The following is a 9,104-nucleotide window of genomic DNA, read 5'->3' on the forward strand; positions in this document are numbered from 1 at the left end:
ATGATCAAAATAGATGCCAGCTATTTAGCACCTCTACCACAAAAAAAATGCTTAAAATACAAAAATATTAAAACACAAAAGTACATTAATTACTTAAAACATAAAATAATAACCTATTACTATAATACCCCCCCAAAATAAAGTTACTGTGGAATAAAACAGACTGTTCCTTTTTACTTCAGATCTACACAGTCTGAGCAACTCAAAAGGTCCAGATTGCCTGGCAAGCTAAGGAACAGCTTGGATTCTTACTCCATTAGCAATAGCATCCACCTGGTGGTAATGTTTCTTCTCTAAGAAATGATGTGTAGTCTGCAGGAAGAACCTCTGACCCAAGAACTGAGGTACTTTCAAACTTAGCAAGGGGCCCATCAAAGCTCACAGCAAATTCTCAAGAGTGCTGTTCATTGACCTGTCATCAGGGAAGGAAACAGAAAGCAGAAGAGGTAGTCAGGAAACTGAGGTCTCAAGGCTTTCCTAAGCAAGCTTATGTTCTCACTTCCAGGTGTTGAGTTCCATCACTATCATGGTTGTCTTCCTCTAGACAAGCTCTAGGTTATCAAAGTCTTTCTAAAAATGTGGCAATCAGAACTGGATGAGTGCTTCGTGTGTGGTCTGACCAAGGTAGAGTATAATGAGACCATCATTTCCCTGCTACTGAACACCAAACTATTAATCTATAAACATGTCTCTCCACTAAAGTCTAGTAGTTTGTTATGGCATGAAGGTCACAAGTTCTCAAAGCCAATGCCAGTCTAGTACAAGCTGAGTCAGGTCTTTCTAAGCTTGAAAGTATGGTCTCAGTACTGGCCACAAAGATCACCCTAGCAAAATTGAAAGTGGATCATAGAATCATAGATTTAGAATTAGAAAAGACCTTATAGATAATCCTAGTCCTACCTTCTCATTTTACAGCTAAGAAAACTGAGGCCCAGAGAGGTCAAAGGTTGTAAGTAATAGCCAAGATTTTTAATGTGTTCTGTAACTCCAAATCCAGTCCTTTTTTTTCTTTTTATCATTCTACACTGCCTTCAGTACTTCCCTATCATCTCCAAGATCAAATATAAAATCCTATGTTTGGCATTCAAAGCCCTTCAGAGACCTGTCCTCCTCCTATCTTTTCAGTATCCATATATCTCACTCAACCCCACACACTTGGCTAGTTAGTGCCATTGGCCTACTTGCTGGACCTTGCCCAAGACACTCTATCTTCTGATTGGCTGTCCCTCATTCCTGGATTTCTCTTCTCCCTTATTTCTGCCTCCTAGTTTTGCTGACTTCCTTCAAATCCCAGCTAAAATCCCACCTTCTCTGAGAAGCCTTTCCCATTTCCCTTTAATTCTAGTACCTTCCCTCTGTTGATTATCTCTAATTATATCCCAAATCACCAAACGCTATTCCTCTGATTGGAGAATTTAAGATGCTCAGCTCAGACATATCTCACCACACTGTCCTGCTCTGAGACTCTCTGATTTTTCCACCATGGCCCCCCTCTTTGAGGACCTTGCTCCTCCTTTTCAGCTTTTGTGTATTGTCTTCTATTAGACTGTAAGCTTCTTCACTAATGCACTCTTGGTGGAGTTGTGAACTGATCCAACCATTTTGGAGAGCAGTTTGGAACTATACCCTAAAGGCTATAAATGTGTGTATACCCTCTGACCCAGCAAAACCACTACTAAAGTCTGTATCCCAAAGAGATCAAAGAAAAAGTAAAAGGACCTATACGTACAAAAATATTTATAGCAGCTCTTTTTGTGGTGGCAAAAACTGAAGGGATGTCCATAGATTGGGGAATGGCTGAACATATTGTGGTATATGATTGGATGGAATACTATTGTGCTATAAAATATGAGGAGTAGAATAGTTTCAGAAAAACCTGAGAAGAGTTATATCAATTGATGCAGAGTGAAGTGAGCTGAAGCACAAGAACATAATAACAGCACTATTGTACAATGACCAAATGTGGATGACTTAGGTATTCTCACATATCTCATGTTCTCAAGAATAGACACGATCCAAGACAATTCTAAAGGATTTATGGTGTAAAGTGCTATCTATCTCCAGAGAAAGAACTGATGGAGTCCGAATGCAGATTGAAGCATGTATTTTTTACCTTCTTTGTTTTTCTTGGGGTGTTTTTTGGTGGGGGGGAAGTTGGTCTTTGTTCTCTTTTGCAACATGCCTAATAGGAAAATGTGTTTTGTGTGACTGAAGATATATAATCCATATCAAAGTGCTTGCCTTCTTAAGGAGGGGGGAAGGAAAAGAAGAAGGGAGGGAATTTAGAGCTCAAAAATTATAGATAATGAATGTTAAAAATTGTTATATGTAATTGAGAAAAACAAAATTAAAATATTAATAGATTGGAAGTTCCTTGAGGGCAAGGACTGTCTTTGTCATATTTGCATTCTCAGTTTTTAGCATAGTACCTGGCACATAGTAGGACTTAAGAAATGTTTATTGACTGCCTTAATTGACACAGTTTATTGGTATGTAGTTGTTTATATATTGTCTCCCTCATCAAACTTCAAACTTTTTGAGAGCAGAGTCTCTTTGTAGCCCCAGTACCTAGCACAGTGCCTGGAACACAATGGAAACTTAATAACTGTTTGATTGACTGACTCCATCATGGGGCCTTGAAATACTGAACTATATAGTCCATAGGATACATCCTCCTCAGCTACACTCAGGTTCATGATACTATTACAATAATAATGTATTCAAAATCAGCCTGTCTTCAACTAATGTATCTCCTTATATCAAAGGCTAATGATATGTTAATTCAAAGCAAAAGGCATTTAATTAAATAGAATAGAAAGGAAAATTACAAAGAAAAATCCCCTTTATGTGAAAAATCAATCTTCCACAGATTGTCATCCTATTAGTAGAGAGAGCTTGTGTTTCTAGAGTTGTGTCCCAGCAAGAATACTTCTCAGGATTCAGTCACTTGGTCTCCTAGCAACTCACTGTGCTGCATTGCTATTCTACTTCACCTCCAAAGTTCTACTTACAGCTCATCTGCAGATCTGATGTTGTCATCTGCTGCTGAGCTTCTTTTTTATTGAGCTACTACCACATGCTATTGTCAGGTACTGGGGCTTCTTTTCTATAAACAGAGTAAATATATGTGTGTACTCTTTTGTGACCTTGCTCATGCTCAGGGGCTATTTCAGCTTTTTAAATATTCAGGTACACAGCTCTACCCAGCCAGCCCAACAGAGTCCTTTAGGTCAAAATCTACCTTTTTTTGTGACAATTTTATTCCTACTCAGAAGTACCAAAGCAAGCTCCCTTGATAATTAGGTGGTGCTAAGTAACTTCTTGCAAGTCTCATGAACTAGCATCAAGGCTCCACAAATTACCCTGGAGTTTAGTTTTCAACATGAGTAATAATTGTCAGCATTTTTATAACTTTAAAATTTGCAATCCAGAGAAAGAACTATGGAGTCTGAATGCAGATTGAGGCAAACTGTTTGCTCTCTCTCTTTTTTTTCTCTTTTTTGGTTTTGTTACTTCTTTCTCATGGTTCATTCCATTGGTTATAATTCAATTTGAGTATTGTGAAAACAAGTTTAACGTAAAGGTATATGTAGAACCTATATCAGATTGCGGGCCGTCTTGGGATGGGGAAGGAGAGAGGAGAGGGAGGGGGAGAAAATTTGGAACTCAAAAACTCGTGGAACTGAGTGCTGTAAACTAAAAATAAAAAATAAATTTTAAAAAATTGCAAAGTACTATACATACATCATCTGGGGGAAAGTGAGGGTTGAACTGGTGACCTTTGCCCTACAATACTATAGCTATGACCTGATCATAAGTCCTTCTTAAAAGTGAACTCATAGTATCCAGATGAGATGATCTGTAAATATCCCTGTTAGCCTGAAAACCCTATGATTCTTACTAGTCATTTAGGCATTTTTTTTAGTGCTTAACTACTTTTATACATACTCCCCTTAAAAATAATAGGGAAAGTCTCATTTAATTCAATTTTTTTTTATTTCTAATTCAATGCAGTGAAAATTTACTAGTCAATTTTGTAATTCTGTTCCATACAAGTTAAATGGAAATAGCAAATTTTTCTAACTTATAAGGATTTCATAATGTAATTATAGTTTTTGTTAAGAATTCTAGGAAAATCACTTAGAATTGTAATAATTTCTCTCTAAAATTGAAATGTTTGACTAGTATTCCAGAAAACTCCAAAATGCTGATTTTTAAAAAATTAAAATCTTTCTTTTAAAAAAAAAACAATCAAATCATCTGACCTAACTCTTTATTCAGAAGAGCCTAAAAATATCTTCCCTTCTAATTCACTTCTCTTTCTGCGTCATACTGAATTGTTACTCCTCCATAAAACCACCACTACTAAATTGATTCTTATGTGTGTGGTAATATAGTGGGAGGCTTTCAGAATCTTATAATCTTTAAGAAATAAAAATAAAAACTCTACTTCTGTATATCTATCCTTCATTACAGCTGATACCCAGATTCCTGTTAAAAATCCAGATATACCCCATGATATATCATTTTTAATGTTAAGCACTAAAATATTCAATATTGAAGTTAGTTTGTTCAGAGGCTTAACTGAATGGATGTAAAGCAGTAAAGTTGTACCAGACAGATTCATTTGGATATATTTTCATAGGATAATAGATTTAAATATATTTTTCAAATTATTGTAGATCATAGAATTTTTAATTATTGATTTAAAGATAAAAGTGACCTTAAAAGTAATCCAGTCCAATTCTTTCATTTTATATAGGCCAATTCAACTTTGCCACATACAGATGAGGAAACTGAGACCCAAAGATATTGAGTGATATACCCAAGGTCAAACTGTATTCTAAACTAGGTTCTCTCAAATCTAGTATACCTTAGCCTTGCTGCTGCTATTCATTACCATAGCATACAGGATTCCAGAAATCCCATTTCTCCCTAGTTTGGAAGAGTGTTAGGTACACACTTGGACAATTTGAGGAGAATGGGATTAAGATGGTTTGGGGTAAAACAGAGATACAAAGCTTTTATTCTCAGAACTGGCCATTCTTGCAAAAGATCAAGAATTTGCTAAGTTATCTGCTTGTTTTATCTATTACATCTCTTCTTTGTTTTATAGAAATACCTCAGAAATGGTAGTGTAGTACAAAGAACACTGAAGTGTTCTCCCTTTCTCTTGGCTTCACTTCCTCATAAAATGAGAGGTCTGGATAAGAGAGTTTCTCAAGTTTCTTCCAGCTTTTAAATTCTGTTCTTTGTGTTCCTAATAATCTAAGACAGCCAGATCTAAAAAGCAGTCATGTGCATTTTTATAATAGGAGTGACTTAAAAGTGCACCATTACATCGAGGAGTTTTGAAGGAAAGTAGTTTAACAAACATTTACTGAGCCTTCGCTATGTACTAATTCTGTATTCCTAGGCACTTCCTTTGAGGAGCTTACCTTGTTGGGTGTGATGAGATTCAATATGTAGAAATGAAAAAGATCTACAAATATTTACAAGTTAACATATAAGTTATTATATTCCAAAAGTAAATTTCAGGTTTCTGTTGCAGAGGATTCATATTTCAGGTCCTAAAGCTTCCCTTGATGTGATATGAAGCAAAGTAATGTTATTACTATGATAATCATATAGTACCTAACCTTTCTTTCAGATTTTGAATGAAAACTTTCTGCATTCCCACTCATTCCTTCTCCACAGATACCAGACATAAATTATAAATCTGTATTTCTTGCTTATTAGGGTTGATACATAGTCATTTTACATTTGCTTAGATCCTTATAAATCCCCAAATTTCATATTCCAGGCTTTCAAAAGATTCCTGTTGCTACAGAAACAAGTGGAAACTTAAAAATACTCACTATAGGCTCATATCAATTAAGATATTTGTTCATGCTTATAAATTAAGATTATATAAAACAATATATGTCAAGTCCTAAATGGCTCTGTATAAACAGCAACCACTTTTATTAATGACTATCACTGTCATCATCATCATTATCATTATTTCATTAATTTCTCTTCCTCTTTTCACTTTCCAAAATTTTCCAACTTTATAATTATAGAGTTTGGTCTAAATATCTAGCAATTTTTTTCTTGAAAATAATAATGACAATAATTGTTATTATTATCATTCTAACTGACATTTACTAGCACTCTAAGGTTTACAACATAGTTCACAAAAATCTCATGTACTATTTGATGAGATATTTGCTCTAGCAACAAACATACTAAAATTATAGATAATATAGAAATATTAGCATGGCCCCTATGCAAGTTCGACACACAATTAACAAAGTATTCCACATTACTTTGATGAGGCAGTGGCACAGTAGAACAAACTTGGATTTGGAGTCTAGCTAGAGGACCTTAATGCAAATGTCCAGTCTACACCTTCTGTGTGATAATGACCAAGACATTTCATCTCCCTTAACTTTGGTTTCTTCCTTTATTAAATTAAGAAGTTGGATTAGATGAACCCTCAGGTCACTTTCAACTCTAAATCTATGATACTATCAAACCAAAAAGAGAGCCTTGTGGTATGTTAATGTAGCAAGGTCCATCTACCCTACCTTGGAGCATGCTCAGAATCAACATTTATGGTTCAAGACAACCATATAGAAACAGAAAACTTAGCAAATCTCTGATCCTGTGCAAGAATGGCCAGTTCTACTAATGCTTTGTTGGTGGAGTTGTGAACTGATGCAACCATTCTGGAGAGCAATTTGGAACTATGCCCAAAAGGCTATAAAACTGTGCAAACCAGCAATACCACTACTAGGTCTATATCCCAGGGAGATAATAAAAAAGGGAAAAGGACCCACACATACAAAAATATTTATAGCAGCTCTTTTTGTGGTGGCAAAGAGTCAGAAATTGAGGAGATACCCATCAATTGGGGAATGGCTGAACAAGTTGTGTTATATGAATATAATGGAATACTATTCTTCCATAAAAATGATGAGCAGGTGGATTTCAGAAAAATTGGAAAGACTTACAAGAACTGATGCTGAGTAAAGTGAGCATAACCAGGAGAACATTGTACACAGTAACAGCAATATTGTTCAGTGACCAACTTTGATACTTAGCTCTTCTCAGAAATGCAATGATCTAAGACAATTCCAAAAAACTCATGATGGAAAATGCTGTCCCCGTCCAGAGAAAGAACCGTGGAGTCTGAATGTAGATCAAAGCATACCGTTTCCTCTCTTTTTTTCTTTCTCGTGATTTTTCTTTCATAACATGACTAATGTGGAAATATGTTTAATATGATTGTACATGTATAGCCTATATCAGATTGCATGCCATCTTGGGGTGCAGAGGGGAAGAAGAGGGAAACATTTAGAACTCAAAATTTTATAAAAGTGAATACTGAAAACTAAAAACTAAATAAATACATCCTAAAAAAAATGGCCAGTTCTGCGAATAAAAGTTTTGTATCCCTGTTTCACCCAAAACCATCTCAATCCCATTTCCTCCAAATTGTCCAAGTGTGTTTCTGACACGCTTCCAAACCAGGGAGGAATGGGATTTCTGGAACCCTTTATGCTATGGCAATGAATAACAGTAGCCAGGCTAAAATGTGCTAGATTTCTGAGAACCTAGGTTAGAATCCTGGCTTCATCATGTACTACCTATAGGACCTTGGGTATATCACTCAATATCTTTGGGCCTCAGTTTCCTCATCTGTGTGTGGCAAAGTTGAATTGGCCTATATAAAATGAAAGAATTGGAGTAGAATACTTTTAAGGTCACTTTTATCTCTAAATCAATGATAAAATCGTCTAGCCATATGGTGGAACAGAACCAAAAGGATTTTGTATTTTAGAATAATGTGGTAAGCTCTGAGTGTTTCCTTGGTTGTCCCCTTGCCCCATTACAACAACAGGGGGAACAGGATGCTGTCAGTTAAAAGGACAGATAGCTTCCAGTTCAGCCTTAACATGGCAAGGAAGGTACTCTGTGCTTTGGCCCTCCCATGAAGGGAGGGGTGGGAATATGAGTTACTGCAGCTGCTCCCATGTGCTAGGTAAGTTTGCTTCTGGATCCTTGCCAGTCTTTTCCACTTTATGTTTCCTTTTCTGAATAGGTGACTGAAAACAGGTCTTTGAAGTGAAGTATTATGGCCACTTACAAGAGAACTGGCCTATGCCTGGCCATTTTACCAGCAGGGGTTGCCTGGACAGTTCTGAGGCAACAAAATGTAAAATGCCTAATTAACAGTCCTGCAAACTGCTTTATGTTTTGATGAAATTTAAGTTCAGTGGCCCAGAAGATTATAATATTAGTTAAAAGTTAAGTCACTGAATCTTATTCTGTTAATGTGCACTTGTGTGTGTCTTGTGTTTAATATTCTTTTTATATGTAAGAATAAATTACTTGTCCTACACCTGACTCATATTGTATATTGAGTATCTGTTTTATTGCCCTCTTCTTAAGAGGCCCTAGATATGAGCCATAAGTAAAAGTCATCATCGAGGTGATACTATAATGAGTTAATGAATGTGAGAAAAGGGATCCGTGTCTCATCAGAGAATCAGTCTCTCCTAGGACTCAGTTTGGTTAAGCCACCCACATGACTGGTCCAGAGCACAAGGGGTCCCTTGGGTGATGAAGGGAGTGCTACATTACCCCAGCTCCTAGGGGCCCAGTAGGAGTTCCTTAAAGTTAGATTTAGAACCATAATTATTGCTTTTGTGTGTGTGTGTGTGTGTGTGTGTGTGTGTTGATGTGCACAATGGGAAGTCATTTAAAAATAATAAGTTCTAACTCACCTTCACGTGTTTTTGTTGTTAGAGTTTCATGGGAATAGGTTATGGGAAGTAATTCCAAATCAATTATCTGTAGCATCTACTTACATTGTCTTAGTAGGAATACTACTGGAAGGGAATTAAGAGTCTCATTGGTAAGAAAGAATAGTATTGGTGAAAACTGTGATTGAATAGAATTTTGGTCAATATCCATTTACATTACAACATAAAATGAGAACAAGCCCTTATTTTCAGAAATAAACTATTTATCGTGGGACTATACTTCATTTGGAAGTAAGCCTCTAATGTAGTTAGTTAATTTTAATAGTTGATAAAAATGAATGTTACCTCAATGGT

The sequence above is a fragment of the Trichosurus vulpecula genome, chromosome 8 (genome assembly GCF_011100635.1).
Source record: "Trichosurus vulpecula isolate mTriVul1 chromosome 8, mTriVul1.pri, whole genome shotgun sequence".
Classification (NCBI taxonomy): domain Eukaryota; kingdom Metazoa; phylum Chordata; class Mammalia; order Diprotodontia; family Phalangeridae; genus Trichosurus; species Trichosurus vulpecula.